This window comes from Amphiura filiformis, chromosome 17 (assembly GCF_039555335.1).
Source record: "Amphiura filiformis chromosome 17, Afil_fr2py, whole genome shotgun sequence".
In the NCBI taxonomy this organism is placed as follows: Eukaryota; Metazoa; Echinodermata; class Ophiuroidea; order Amphilepidida; family Amphiuridae; genus Amphiura; species Amphiura filiformis.
In genome coordinates, this window is record NC_092644.1 from 47487850 (window position 1) to 47503879 (window position 16030).

Genomic DNA, 16030 nt, shown 5'->3' on the forward strand with positions numbered 1-16030 from the left:
TATGCACTGTTTTCTCTCTTGCAAACATATATTACATGTCGTTCCAATCATTTATCGTTCAGAATAAAACACACGACCCCTAAATTGGAATGGCTCAAGCTTGCTGCTATTATTTCACTTCAAGTATATATATTGCTCATTAGCATGACAGGAATCCGTCCGTGCAACTAAAAACCCAAATGATTATCTATGGGAATATTGACTATCAGATCACTTTCATGTTAGCTGTTAGAGTTTGCCAGCATTACCGAAGGTAGTGTGAAAAAAGACTAAATACATTGGAATAACAATGAAGAAAAACTGCATAAAACATGCTGTGCTTATGAGGTGCATCTGACAAGATTCAATAAGAAAATCCACATTTTCGGTGGAAACAGAAGTACTTAAAGATATACGCGACCCACTAAAACACACTCTATTGGCCATTTAACCAAAACCGGACATGAAACCGCAAAATTAAAATTACCGGCATCTATCTCGTTGACTCTTGCTGATGCACCTTTCAGTCCCAAATGAATTAATGGTTTTTAAATAAGCGAAGTCGAAATAAAAACCAAATTGTCAATGGGGAGAAAATTTTTTGGCCAGGCGTATAAATGGGTTTTTTACCCTTGTGTATAATATGGGTTAGGCCGTTCACCCACTTGGAGTTATGCACATCAGTGATTTCAGATATGCGTTCACCCATGTTAAAACAGGTGCATGGACAATGCAAGCATAATGGTTTTGTTAAAGGTCTTTGTTGTTGCTATGATACAACCAATCACTTGGCATAATGTAGCTGGTCAAATGCAAATGGGCTTTTGACTCACATCATGTTTTATCATCGAGAGATCAACGTCTACTGAAAAAGGTTAAAGCATCTATGGTTAAATAGCTGCATGTCAATATAAAACAGTGACATGTTAATGCTTGCATTCGCTCTATGGCAATGTATAGCAATCTACCAACAGGATAAACAAAATGGCAACAGTAAAACAATCAGGGTGTGATTGTAACATAGATTGTGATTGTGCAGGACGGTGCGTCATCATGGTGGAATCTTTGTCTTTCGGCGGTATGGAAGGGACAATGTACTTGAGTAGGCAAGTTATGATTAATCTGTTAATTATACGATGAAATAATAATGATAATAATAATTAACAGAAATAGCACTAACGAGGATCAATATGAAGGACAGCGATTAATTAATTTAATACATGTAGCGAAAAGATTGCGCAACTATACGTTAAATGTAAATGTAAGCCTACATGCATAGGCCTACACATATAACATCTATAAGCCCCGCTATAAGCAGTGCCAAGAAATGAGTGTGTAAGGCATAAGATAAGGTGTGGTTTAAAAACATTAAATAGTGCCAGCGTGGGCATTTCAGTGATCGAATAATTATGAACAATGCAGTTAAATAGATTAAGTTCAAACATGCTAAATACACATGAGCACAGTCATGGTAAGGTAAGGCGGAGGGCAAGTAGTATGACCTATGGTACCTTTCGAAGTACTGTGGGATCCAAATTATTATACAAATGCACGTACGTAAAACCAAAATCCCACAAGTTCGAATTAATAGCTATTAATGACGCTTCAGTTTGACATGGTTTCTTCAAAAAATCATAGGCCTAAACATGAATATTACAGGATCTAATAGTAGTAGGCTAGTAATTATGGTAGGCAATAAGTACAAGGATAACCAGCGGGGAACAATATTAATTAAGCAACAAATGGTAGGGTCAAGGAGGTGACACTAAATTCATGGTTCTATTACTAATGAAAAACAGAATAAGGAGAAAGAAAAACTATTGTTTATCAAGAGAGATAGACCAGCTCTATATAATGGCAGAGTCTGGATCTTATCAAGTAAATGAAGGGAAAACAATCTGGCAAATAGGGACGGTCACTTAAGTCACAAATAAGGAAAATGGAAGTATAAGTAATAGGCCTAGTATAAATATAAAAAATAATAAGCAGATACAGTAATAGCAAAATGAAACCCCAATTGTAAGGGTAATGATAGATATAATATAGATATGCAGTAAAATATAAAAACGGGAAGTAAAGAAGGCCAACAAGAAAAAATATCTTATTTTCTGGAGGTAAACAAATAGGGATGGTCACTTAGGTCACAAATAAGGAAATGAAGTATAAGTATTACTGTATAAATATAAAATTAATATGCATACCAGATACAGTAATAGCATCTAGTAGATTAAAATGAAACACATTTTGTAAGGGTAATGATAGATATAATATAGATATGCAGTAAAATATATCAATAGTCCTTCAAAAACATAAATTAGTAACAAGGTAGAAATGACCGATTAGTGGATCTGCATTATACAATTTAATATAACTATATCAAAGAATACATACAGGTAATATAGTGCAAGAAAAAAAAAAAATAAAAAATAAAAAAAAAAAATAAAATGGAATTGAGTATATTAGGCCTTAGGCCTAATATCAAAAAATTATAAATTACATGCGTTTAAGAGTAGACGAGGTATTGTTGGTCGAAGCAACCTAAAAATCGATTCTCATTATCTAGATCAATATATTATTGAAAATTAACACCTTGATGTCTTGCAAAAGTTCATTCTACAAATCGTATACTTTGCAAACTTGCTTAATTTATTGTTGTTTAATGAGTTATGTACGTTTTACAAAAGTGTTGTTGTTTCAGCCCTCTTTACAACATAACTCAAGAGCCGCAGCACCTATAAAAGTATATCTGTGATATTTTTGTTCGTCTACACGCTCGCTATGAATTGAGCAACGCAGTTTTTGCTAAAGCTCACTACCATTCGTAAGATGCTGTGAACTACCAAATCACAACAGTTTAAAAAAAAAAAATTAATAACCTTAAAGAGATTCTTTTGGGTGGTTGTCAATTAATACGAGTTATATTATTGAATTCGTGCATTCGCACAACTCCACCGTTGGTTTAGGACGTTTGTAGTGCAAGTATCGGGTAAAGCGCGAGAGGCTTGGTTAAAAAGAATGATAAAAACAAAAATTGTCTGGTACAATTGTAAAATTTGAGAACCCTTAAATGATCATTACAGTGTGTAGCAAATACCCTGGCTGATAATATGGAACGTAAGCATATCAAAATATTGTAGTGGGCATGTATTGAAAGAAATTCTTTCCGGTGGTTGTCAATTTAATACCAGTTATACTCCATCGATGGTTAGGACGTTTGGAGTGCAAGAACGAGAGGCCTAGTTAAAAGAATGGAAAAAAAAAAACGGACTTGTGCAAATGTAAAATCTTAGAACCCTTATGCTTATTACAGGGTTAGCAAAAGCTAGCAAATACCTTAGGTACTGGCTAATAGTGCGGAACATAGGCATATTCGTATATATTTTTGAGTATAGGCCTACACTAAAAAGCCGAACTATTATGTATATAGGCATTCATGTTTATAGGTGGTATTATAAAGTATGCGGACACATCAAATATGGTTAAGAGGTATATGTATGTAGGCAACGGGCAAGGAATACATGATTATACAAAGTAGAGGAGAAAGTAGGGGAGCAGTTATATGAGGAAGCCACTAATTGCATAGTGCGTTGTGATGTTAGCCACCACTTTCATTATAGTTAAACAACTAATGTAGTAAGAGAACAAAACAAGCCTAAGTTGAAAGGGCAAAGGTCACGTTTGCGAATTCACATGCATACAATGAGCTACAATGTCAAACAATTTTATAACAAATAGGCGTTTTAAAAATAAAAACAAAGGAGTAGGCCTATAGTTACAATTTACAGACGTCTATAAAAGAAACATGGCAGAACAGACACCAACAGACAAATCATATCTGCATATCATAAAACAGTAGTATAAGACATACAGTGTATAGCATCAGTTGTCTCTTGCTGTGTATTTTTGTTTCATTTCAGAAATTCATAGTGTTGAAGTTGTGGAATTAGCATAGGCCACTTGCGAACATTACGAACATGAACAATATCGTGTGGGGCATGGCAAAATGTGTAGCGGACATCATGCATGGTATAAAGTTCAGTCTACAACAAGCGACAATTGGCGGTACTTCACAAGGCGAAGTTCCTGAGCTCATGGAAATTAAAAACAAATTCACGCAGGAACGTGTGGACATGCATGAACACCTGGATATATATCAATTCGTTATCTAAATCAATATATCATGGAAAAATAAAACGTTGATGTTTTGCCAAGTTAATTCTACAAATCATATACCGTGAAAATGTCAGCTTGAAAACGTGTTGGATTATTGTATTGTTGTTAAGGAGTTGGTACCTCCACACGTCTTACAAAAGTGTTGTTTCAGCGTTCGTTACAACATAATTCAAGAACCACATGACCTATGTGCATCTGTGATATTTAAATTCTTCTACACACTTGCTATGAAAGAAAGAAGGCAATTTCGGCAAAAGCTCACCACCAATTGCAAGCTAGGTGCCGTGAACTACCAAATCGCAAGGACCGGATGTGCGAACGTTTCTCACATGTGCAGGAATTATTACGTGTTTAGGTGAACGATGTTGTAAACCAGAGAAAACCGTTAAAATCGATGCACAGTCGATTACAATATTAATAGTCGCATCACCGCATCATCAACATATTTGTCAGGGGTGTGACAGCATGGAATTGGCATTTGATGAAAGCTCAGATGAAAACAAAAACCAATGCAAGTAGTTTGTAGTCACAAAACAAAGTCAAGCAAACTTTATTTGGAAACGGCATGATCATCACTAGAGTTAAACAATAAACAAAAAAGGACAATGAACTACAAGTATACAGTACAGGATTAAGCAGTCTAAGATACATTTAATTTGGTTTCCTTGGGGACACAAATTGAAATTTAATTCCTGAAATGCATAATAAAGCAAGTAGGTAACATAATTGATATAACACTCTGGCTATGAACCTCACAGTTGGCAAAGGCGAAATGATAAAACAAGTTCATAAAAGAAAAATTGTATATAGACCCGGTATGAAAATCCTTTGTAAATATTGAAACGATACACGCTGCAATTGGAAGGTTTTCCTGCTTTTATCCCACGAAGGTTTTGATTAGGTTTTTCTACGTTCCAATTGCATCTATTCGGTATCAGTGACAGTATGAAATCCAAATGATTGATATGGGAATTTGTGTTTGATATGTATGATTCAAAATATGTGTTCATTTTATTCAACATTTATTTGAAAACCGTTACATGTAAGAAATAAAATATACGGTAAAGCATTTAGCCACTTCAATGCTTAAAATCAGTTCTCGAGGTGCTAATCGCTTAACCCAAAAGTAATTTGTGTAATTACGTTGGCCAATCTTGTGCCACTCTAAAATCACAATCATCAACTCAAGCTCCACAAGTGAAATAATTCTTTATCCTATAAAGCCGAGTAGCGCCAGCTAACTTCATGCTACATGTTCCATGTTGCATCCAGGAGCATTGAATCATTGAAAATTGAAAAAAAAGGGGCGGGTGTTAAGCAAGTTCCTTTTGAAATGAAGGAACTTGTTTGGCAGTTATTTTTCGGCTTTCAATGATATTCTGCATTAATTATATGCATTTATGACAAATCATGGCAAATGACATGGTCATTATTTGAAATCGAATATATTTTCAATAGTAACTACATGTAACCTTTAATACATGTGTGTAAGTATGGAATTGGGTGTTATAAAATACACACGATAAGAATTCCAAATGGGATGGCCTTTCAATTTTTAAATTGAAATTAAAATGCGCGTGATTGTTTTGTCTGCGTTTTGGGATCTTTTTGGGCTCAATTACAGCGCTGATTATGTTTGTCACGGCTTATAGGCTTTTACTCCATAGGATATTGGTGCCAATTAGCGCAGATTATGTTCATGTTGCGTCAGGTTGGGTACTTTCCATGGAGTGGGAAATATGGTGCCAAGTAGTGCGGATTATGTATGTGATACATTATGTAAGAATCAAATATTCTATATATGAATGATAATAACGTCATAAAGAAATAATGTGCCTTTAAATATGCGCAGATTATGGTATTGTCTGGTGTAGAGGCAGTTTTCTTTGGTATGAGATACTTAAGAAATCCCATAGAGGATATTCGTTATAAATAAACCAAATGATCTCTCGGTTGGTATAGAACATGACCACCACAAAATGTTGTTGTCTCCCATGTTTGTTTTTGAGTTCAATGACAATTAATGGTTTTTAAATAAGCGAAGTCGAAATAAAACCAAATTGTCAATGGGGAGAAAATTTTTTGGCCAGGCGTATAAATGGGTTTTTTACCCTTGTGTATAATATGGGTTAGGCCGTTCACCCACTTGGAGTTATGCACATCAGTGATTTCAGATATGCGTTCACCCATGTTAAAACAGGTGCATGGACAATGCAAGCATAATGGTTTTGTTAAAGGTCTTTGTTGTTGCTATGATACAACCAATCACTTGGCATAATGTAGCTGGTCAAATGCAAATGGGTTTTGACTCACATCATGTTTTATCATCGAGAGATCAACGTCTACTGAAAAACCCACCCTCCACGCCCAATAAATGTATATGTTAAGTGAAAGTAAAGTAACAGTGAGTCATGTATAAGTTTACATGTTTTAGCGGAAAGTAAGTAAGAATAATCAATTGGTTTTAAGTTTTACGTAACTTTGAAAACATGTTTAATGCTAAATTATGCGGTCAAATTAACACGAGCATTAAATGTTTTATCAGAGCGTTAAACGTTTTCAAGGTAATCATTTGAAACAGGAATATCATAATAAATGTCAAATGTTCACTTCGAATTCATGCATAACAATATAAGAATTGAAGTAAATATAATCAAGCCTTGCAGGCTTAATTGAAGTTCATTTAATGGCTTAACATGATTAATAAAACAGGTTTATCATAACAAGTGGGGACACGGATAAGATAATAACTCGCAAGTCAGCAAGTGATTATAATTGTGAATTCAAGTTTAAGTCTAAAAGCTTTCATTTGTATATACAGAAATATCACAATAAATGTCAAAATGTTCACAATATGAGGTAACTTCGAATTCATGCATAACATAAGAATTGAAGTAAATATTATCAAGCCTTTGCAGGCTTAATTGAAATCATTTAAATGGCTTATGTTTAATAAAACATGTTTATCATAACAAGTGGGGACACAGATAAGATAATAAATCGCAAGTCAGCAAGTGATTATAATTTTGTATTCAAGTTCAAGTCTAAAAGCTTTCAATTGTATATACTTGAGCCTTAAACACTGCATAGAGCAGTTGTGTTAAACTAAGATGTCTCCCAGCGCAAAACACTGGAGAAAAATGGTTCACAAGGGAAATGAGAACCAGCTGTATAGAAATAAAGTAATAAGTCAACAAGTTCAAAATAAGTTTGATATGACTTTGAATTCATAGCAAATTCTGAAGTCTGAAAATATGTAAGCTAAATAATTCCACAAAAAAGAATGTTTCTGTCGGCGTCAAGTAGGCACTTTATCATAAAATCAAAAAGTAGCCAAAGTTAAAGAAAAAGCACTTTACCACTGTTTACCATGTTTACGGCATAATCAAAAAACAAAACAAGTCAAAAATGGTTGTTGAAGTTAAAGACATAAGCCTGGTACATGTATGTCAACAGTTTCCTAGTCATTGTGGTAAATAAATACATGAAAAGACGCATACGTGCAGTTATTTTTCGGCTTTCAATGATATTCTGCATTAATTATATGCATTTATGACAAATCATGGCAAATGACATGGTCATTATTTGAAATCGAATATATTTTCAATAGTAACTACATGTAACCTTTAATACATGTGTGTAAGTATGGAATTGGGTGTTATAAAATACACACGATAAGAATTCCAAATGGGATGGCCTTTCAATTTTTAAATTGAAATTAAAATGCGCGTGATTGTTTTGTCTGCGTTTTGGGATCTTTTTGGGCTCAATTACATCGCGGATTATGTTTGTCACGGCTTATAGGCTTTTACTCCATAGGATATTGGTGCCAATTAGCGCAGATTATGTTCATGTTGCGTCAGGTTGGGTACTTTCCATGGAGTGGGAAATATGGTGCCAAGTAGTGCGGATTATGTATGTGATACATTATGTAAGAATCAAATATTCTATATATGAATGATAATAACGTCATAAAGAAATAATGTGCCTTTAAATATGCGCAGATTATGGTATTGTCTGGTGTAGAGGCAGTTTTCTTTGGTATGAGATACTTAAGAAATCCCATAGAGGATATTCGTTATAAATAAACCAAATGATCTCTCGGTTGGTATAGAACATGACCACCACAAAATGTTGTTGTCTCCCATGTTTGTTTTTTGAGTTCAATGACAATTAAGAGTTTAACCGGATCACGTTTGCTCCATTTTAATTACATGTGCCAGGATACGTTTTTTCATCAAAAAGAATTAAGTACTAATATGCCTATTACTGATCCAGCGTTAGACTACTTTATTGTTACTTTGATCATCAAGTTACCTGCGGAAAATAATATGCATCCCAGCTGCGCAGTTGATATCGAAATAAGTAGCCTAGTCCAAATATTGGGTGTGAATCCCAGTTGAAACGGTTTTTTTCCTCCAATTTTGTCTTTGATAGCTTTGGAGCTAACATAAGGTAAACCCTATAAAACGTTATATAAGATTAAACTAGTGTGTATCAATTGAATACATGAATACAAAAGCCACCTAAGTCCATGGGAAGTGATTTTGAGAGAAAAACCTGTGTATCATTTTAATTCCTTCAGTTAGATTTACCTGGTCAATATGGTAAGTTTTACGTGCAAATGAGTGGATTAACCTGTATTAGGTATGACGATTAGCATTTCAGGGACTTCGTGGGGTTCATTTTAAATTTTGGACTTAGGTGGTTGTTTGAATCATATACAAAGACAACAATGTTAGAATGAGATTACCACTAGTAAGATAATACAAAATAAAAGCGCACAGGTATGTATAATGTTGATAAGTATTCTGCCATGTAATATAAACGACACACTTTCCTTTATTAAACCCATTTTTTTTCAAAAGTCACTCTCTAGCAATGAATGTGTTACAAGTGGACTTTTATACATACTGGATTTTAATCAATGTGTTACAAGACTCAAATCATGGAATTGGGTGATTCTTTCATACATGCTATTTTTCACATGCTCAATAGACACAGAGGATGAATTTGAGTTGTTCTTTCATACATATGAGAGGCCTATGTAAAGGAACACTTTCCCATGCTTAACTCAATTTGGTTTAAGTATGGACTTAGGTGGTTTTTGTATTCATATATTCAATTGCTCATAAGGTTACGAAGCTGTGAAGCAAGGGATACGAATCACACATATAGAGTACTAAGAGTTATTGCCTACCATTAAATAAAGGCAGATGATACCATGATGGTATTTACCGAAATACAATAGGGAATGTTTGGCAAGGACGTGTATGGAAAGGAAAATGACTCTTACGTATTGATTATAACAGTCCCGAATTCTACAAACTTGGTGAACAGTTGAACTTTGGCTAAAAGTTAACAGGAGAATAATGTTAACAAAGTTATTATACGACTCGTATTATATTTAAAACTGTAACTATTTTCGGCGTTCAACAGCAATATTATGTCAACAAATAGTCATGTGTTTAAGTGTAAACCAAATTGGTTTTTCTATTCAATTTTGTCGTTGATAGCTTTGGGCTAACTTAAGGTAAACCCATAACGTTATACAAGACTAAGCTTGTGTATTAATTGCTCATAAGGTTACCAGGATGTGAAGCAAGGGATACGAATCACACATAGAGAGCACCAAGAGTCATTGCCTACCATTAATGATAATAAACACAGATGATACCAAGATGCTATTTCCCGAAATACAATAGGGAAGGTTTGGCAAGGACGTGTATGGAAAGGAAAATGACTGTAGCGTATTGTTTATAATCATAATAATAGTCCTTACATTTTGAATTCTACAAACTTGGTGAACAGGTGAACTTTGGCTAAAAGGTAAAAGAAGAATAATATTAATAAAGTTATATACGACTCATATTATATTAAAAACTGTAGCTATTTTAGGCGTTCAACAGCAATACTTTGTCAACAAATAAATATATACACTAATTTAAAAAAGCCAATGATAAAAGTTTCTTTAGTTTTAAACTACCTCACGTAAATCTTTGCAAACACAAACGTAGCATTTACCATGCTAACATGCCTAATTCTGGTTCAGTGTTTGAATATGAAGCCTAGATATGGATCCATTTCATCTGTACACTGGCTCTGACAAAGGGTAGAGTCTATATGACTTTTCGTTAGATTTAAGGTTAAATTAATGTATATTCTTATTCAATGGGTGCGTCTTGTAAAGAATTCACGTAATTTGATTGGTTTTCTGGTGTATAATATCTCACAATAGTTGATAGTGATATTAGTCAGGGCGCGCGCCGCCACGCAACGGCGGCACGCTTGTTGCTCCTCAATGATCGTGCGATAATGCATTCGCGTAATACACGCATTTTTTCTCGCAAAAATTACATTAAAGGGGCATTTCGTGATCCACAGCCTCATCCCCCCACTTTTCCCAAACAAAGTTGAGATTTTTACACCACTGGATACCTCTGGCTACATAATGTTTATGTACCAAATATTTCTTGCAGATTAATTCGTTTAGCAAAAATATCGCCAAATTTGAATTTCGTTCTTGTGCACCAGAACGAAATTACAACACATTGTCTATGGAGTAGTGTAATACACATAATCATGCATATCTCGCAAACGCAAAATCGGAATCAACTGAAATTTTGGAAATAAGCTTTTTTCGTGGATATCTACTGAAAAATGTCATAAAAAGAGGATGCTAGGATCACGAAATCCTCCTTTAAAACTGAATAAGAATGAGAATAAAACATAGGATTTTGTCTTTTGCCTATCAAATATCGTGTCATAATGGATGGGCTGGCCAATATTTTTATCGTAGTGGATACCGCCTGCGCCGGCATCCACTACTCAAAATATTGGCCAGCCCATCCATTATGACACGATATTTGATAGGCAAAAGACAAAATCCTATCATTTATTCTCTAATTAATTGCTTAAAGTTGATCAGGCCACCAATGAAGGGAATGAAGTCATAAACGAGGTTACTTGTGAAAGTGATAGAAGACACTTTAGGGTATCGCAGGCTTTTCAGGGTATCTTCACACATTTAATTCCTGTTTGTGTTGTTTATGTGTCAAATATGCGTTATCATGGTTATAAAAGATAAGGTCCAACCTGCCTATGTCTATGACACGCTTGATCCGATCATAATCATTCTGGCGAATGAATTGGGTTGTAATTGGGGGTTCAGGAAGCAACGATTCATTTCATTGGTCAGTAATTAACAGCTCATCGCCAGTTTCTGAATTATGAAGTCAGTTTGAGGAAAAGTACCTCAACATTAAGCAATAATAAATATATGAATGTAACTTTGCCCTACATTTCAAAGGTATGTAATGAATGTAATTTACAAGAGACGGAATAATAGATCTTACGATCAGTCTGGCTATGTATTCAGAATACTAGAGCACAACCCCTTGTTCTCCAATAAATATAGTTGAAAGAATGATAAAAGGGAATAAACATGGATAAGGCGGGATTTTACTATCGTCATTTCCTGCAGAGTAAATAGTTATGTAAAACTATATTATCACTTAGTCCCCTACTGTATGCACACACGCACCCATCAATTCTCCCAAAGGCCACATAAGACTGTTAATATAAATAATTTAGTTCCGTCCCAGAACTTGGTAAGAGAAGAGCAGAGAGTAACAAGCCAGGGTAACAATACATAGATTTTGTTTTTTTGTTTTGAATTGAAAGTAATCCCAACGGTATCTGTCGCGAATGTAGTACTTTGTTCTATTTATACATATATAAATTTATCAAAAGCATTAAGATATTTAAAAGCAACTCGACATTATACATTTACAATAGCGATATCCGTCTATTTGTGTGGGAACAAAGCTATGCCTTTACTACTACACGTTTTTTTAAAATTTTTAAGTTTGATAATTTGTTCACATTTTATCATAAGCACAATTATTGCACGACTTGTGCGAAAAGATAAATACATAGATATCTGTATTTTATCATGTTGATCACCGTTGGAAAAGCTTCGTTTTGCCAATTAAAATGTTGCGGATGGGAGCAATTATATTCCCCTATCTCAGAATGATGAAAAAATAGCTTCTCTTGATGGTTTCTTATTCTTATTTTAGATTGAACGAAGACAGCTGACAGCTACAGTAAAATTAGCCTCATTTGTGAATAAAATTTAGTTGGAACAACAAATGTGTTTGCGAATATCATTGAGAGAGTGCTGTATGAGAATGACGCATTTGGGACAATTGAACCACTCTGCATGCGACCAATGGTTTCCACAACAATGCTGACTTTTGTTGATACTTTAATTTGAATGAACATTAATATCGTGTTTGACAATATTACACTTATCCACATTTCATCGGGCCTTAAGGAATTGACGTTATTGTTGCCTGCATCCACATCGTATTATTATATTGATTGTAATAATTTACAAATACTTCTATTTGAAATGATATTGGTGCTACCTGTTGGGCCACAACTGAATTGAACCATGGGAATGAAAACACAAAAGGCTAACTCGATTTAATTTAAAAAGATATATAACAAAGTAACAAACAATGAAAGAAATCTCCCATTTGGGAAGTAAATCGTAATGGAAATGAAAATGAAGATAAAATACACATCAATAAAAATCTTTTTATTGGTTAAATGATATGCCCTTATTATATTTATTTAAGTTCTATGTACACATGTACAATACATTCTTGGTGTCGGCAAGAGCGTATTTTGTTTCCTTCACTTTATTTACATTATCATTCCCAAATTAGGACACCCTTTTAGTAGTAGTTTCAATCGGTGTTAATTCCCAAACCGAATGTATTTTCTGTGAAGTTAGAAAGGCAAGTGTGAATTGACAGAGACACTTTGATACGCGCTAAATTGCAGAAAATGCTTAAGATATCACACTCCTTTGATCTTCTTTACACTCTGTGTACGACAGGAAATTTACACACCCACGCTTACCATAATTAACTTGGAATATTGAAAATCAAGAAAATGGTGATTAGAAGAAATAAATTTGCTGATAAACTGATGTTGCTGAAATTATTTCATTGGTTTCTACAACAGGTCATTAGTTATCCCTTGTGATGACGCAACAAGGACAAAGTTGCTGTCTTGAAAATTTCATGGAACTCATTAAAAACTCGTTTTAATCATCTTATTTTATAAGTTATTTGAGATTTTATGACAGCGAATTCCTCTCAAATGGTGCTGAACTTATTTTGTCATCATATTTACACTGTTCCCTTTCTTGTCATATTGTTCCCTCTCTTACATTGTTTCCTTCTCTTATATATGCACTGTTACCTCTCTTGCAAACATATATTACATGTCGTTCCAATCATTTATCGTTCAGAATAAAACACACGACCCCTAAATTGGAATGGCACAAGCTTGCTGCTATTATTTCACTTCACAAGTATATATATTGCTCATTAGAATGACAGGAATCCGTCCGTGCAACTAAAAACCCAAATGGTTATCTATGGGAATATTTACTATCAGATCACTTTCATGTTAGCTGTTAGAGTTTGCCAGCATTACCGGAGGTAGTGTGAAAAAAGACTAGATACATTGGAATAACAATGAAGAAAAAATACATAAAACATGCTGAGCTTATGATGTGCATCTGACAAGATTCAATAAGAAAATCCACATTTTCGGTGGAAACATAAGTACTTAAAGATATACGCGACCCACTAAAACACACTCTATGGGCCATTTAACCAAAACCGGACATGAAACCGGCATCTATCTCGTTGCTGATGCACCTTTCAGTCCCAAATGAATTAAGAGTTTAACCGGATCACGTTTGCTCCATTTTAATTACATGTGCCAGGATACATTGTTTCATAAAAAAGAATAAAGTACTAATATGCCTATTACTTATCCAGCGTTAGACTACTTTATTGTCACTTTGATCATCAAGTTACCCGCGGAAAATAATATGCATCCCAGCTGCGCAGTTGATATCGAAATAAGTAGCCTAGTCCAAATATTGGGTGTGAATCCCAGTTGAAAGGTTTTTTTTTTTCCAATTTTTTCTTTGATAGCTTTGGAGCTAACATAAGATAAACCCTATAAAAACGTTATATAAGACTAGACTAGTGTGTATTGCTCATAAGGTTACGAAGCTTTGAAGCAAGGGATACGAATCACACATATAGAGTACTAAGAGTCATTGCCTACCATTAAATAATGGCAGATGATACTAAGACCCTATTTACCGAAATACAATAGGGAATGTTTGGTAAGGACGTGCATGGAAAGGAAAATGACTCTTGAAGTATTGTTTATAACAGTCCTGAATTCTACAAACTTGGTGAACAGTTGAACTTTGGCTAAAAGTTACAAGGAGAATAATGTTAAAACAAAGTTATTATACATGCTATACGACTCGTATTATATTTAAAACTGTAACTATTTCGGCGTTCAACAGCAATATTATGTCAACAAATGAAGAGCTTTGTTTAAAACCCCTTACATCCACTTGCCCAATTTTGAGAACACATTAATAATCATAAAAAAAAGATCACTGATAAGGGGATTTTCAACGAAAGAAGTTCTTGGCGGGATGCTTGGGTAGAATGAGTATCCCGCCAAAAACTGCTTTTGTTGTAAACCCCCATATATCAGTGATTTTTTTGATGGTTTATTGATGTGTTCTCAAAATTGGGCAAGTGGACGTAAGGGTTTTTTGAAACAAAGCTCTTCAAATAGTCCTGTGTTTAAGTGTTCAATTTTGTCTTTGATAGCTTTGGGCTAACTTAAGGTAAACCCCATAACGTTATACAAGACTAAGCTTGTGTATTAATTGCTCATAAGGTTACCAGGATGTGAAGCAAGGGATACGAATCACACATAGAGAGCACCAAGAGTCATTGCCTACCATTAATGATAATAAACACAGATGATACCAAGATGCTATTTCCCGAAATACAATAGGGAAGGTTTGGCAAGGACGTGTATGGAAAATAAAATGACTCTAGCGTAGTGTTTATAATAGTCCTTACATTCTGAATTCTACAAACTTGGTGAACAGTTGAACTTTGGCTAAAAGGTAAAAGAAGAATAATAATAAAGTTATATACGACTCGTATTATATTAAAAACTGTAGCTATTATAGGCGTTCAACAGCAATACTATGTCAACAAATAAATATATACACTAATTTAAAAGCCAATGATAAAAGTTTCTTTAGTTTTAAACTGCCCTAACTTAAATATTTGCAAACAAGCTAACATGCTTAATTCTGCATGGTTCCGTGTTTGAGTATGAAACCCAAATAAAAGGTTCTTTTAATATTGATTTGGATCCATTTCATCTGTACGCTGGCTCTGAAAAAGGGTAGAGTCTATTTTAGATTTTAGATTAAATGAATGTATATTAATTGCTTAAATGTAACCAGAACATCAATAAAGGGAAAGAGTCATTGCCTACCATTAATGTCATGAATTTTATTATGATAATAAATGTAAATTCGACAGATGTTACTAAGATGGTATTTACCGAAAGGCAATAGGGAATGTTTGGCAAGGACGTGTATGGAAAGTCTAATGACTCTAATGTATTCTTTATATTCCTCACTCTTGGCACTCTACAATATTGTTTAATATTGGAATGAAGTAGTTTTAAAGTTGTACAAAATAAAATAAATAGTTCACTATCTTTAGGGATACAGCGTACCGCCGAGTGCCGAACAGCAGTGTAATAACCGGAAACCATGCGTACTGTGGTGCTCTTCTGTTGCACACGATACCTGTCTGACAGTAAATTGGGCCACACCTTGTGAGATACCAAATGGCTTGCGATAATAACTACCCTTTACTCTCATTTTGAAGCAAAAGGTCAGATATGTAGTTGACATAATATTTCTTGTTGAAACTTTTGTGAGGGTTAAAATTGGGAT

The 16030-nt window shown here is 34.3% G+C and overlaps 1 long non-coding RNA gene across 1 annotated transcript; it reads left to right on the forward strand.

Moving 5' to 3' along the window:
• Positions 1-521: 521 nt before the first annotated feature.
• On the forward strand, positions 522-8286 carry LOC140137888 (uncharacterized). Its single transcript, XR_011856915.1, has 2 exons — positions 522-1085; positions 3897-8286. It is a non-coding gene; the product is annotated as an uncharacterized lncRNA (long non-coding RNA).
• Positions 8287-16030: the final 7744 nt, after the last annotated feature.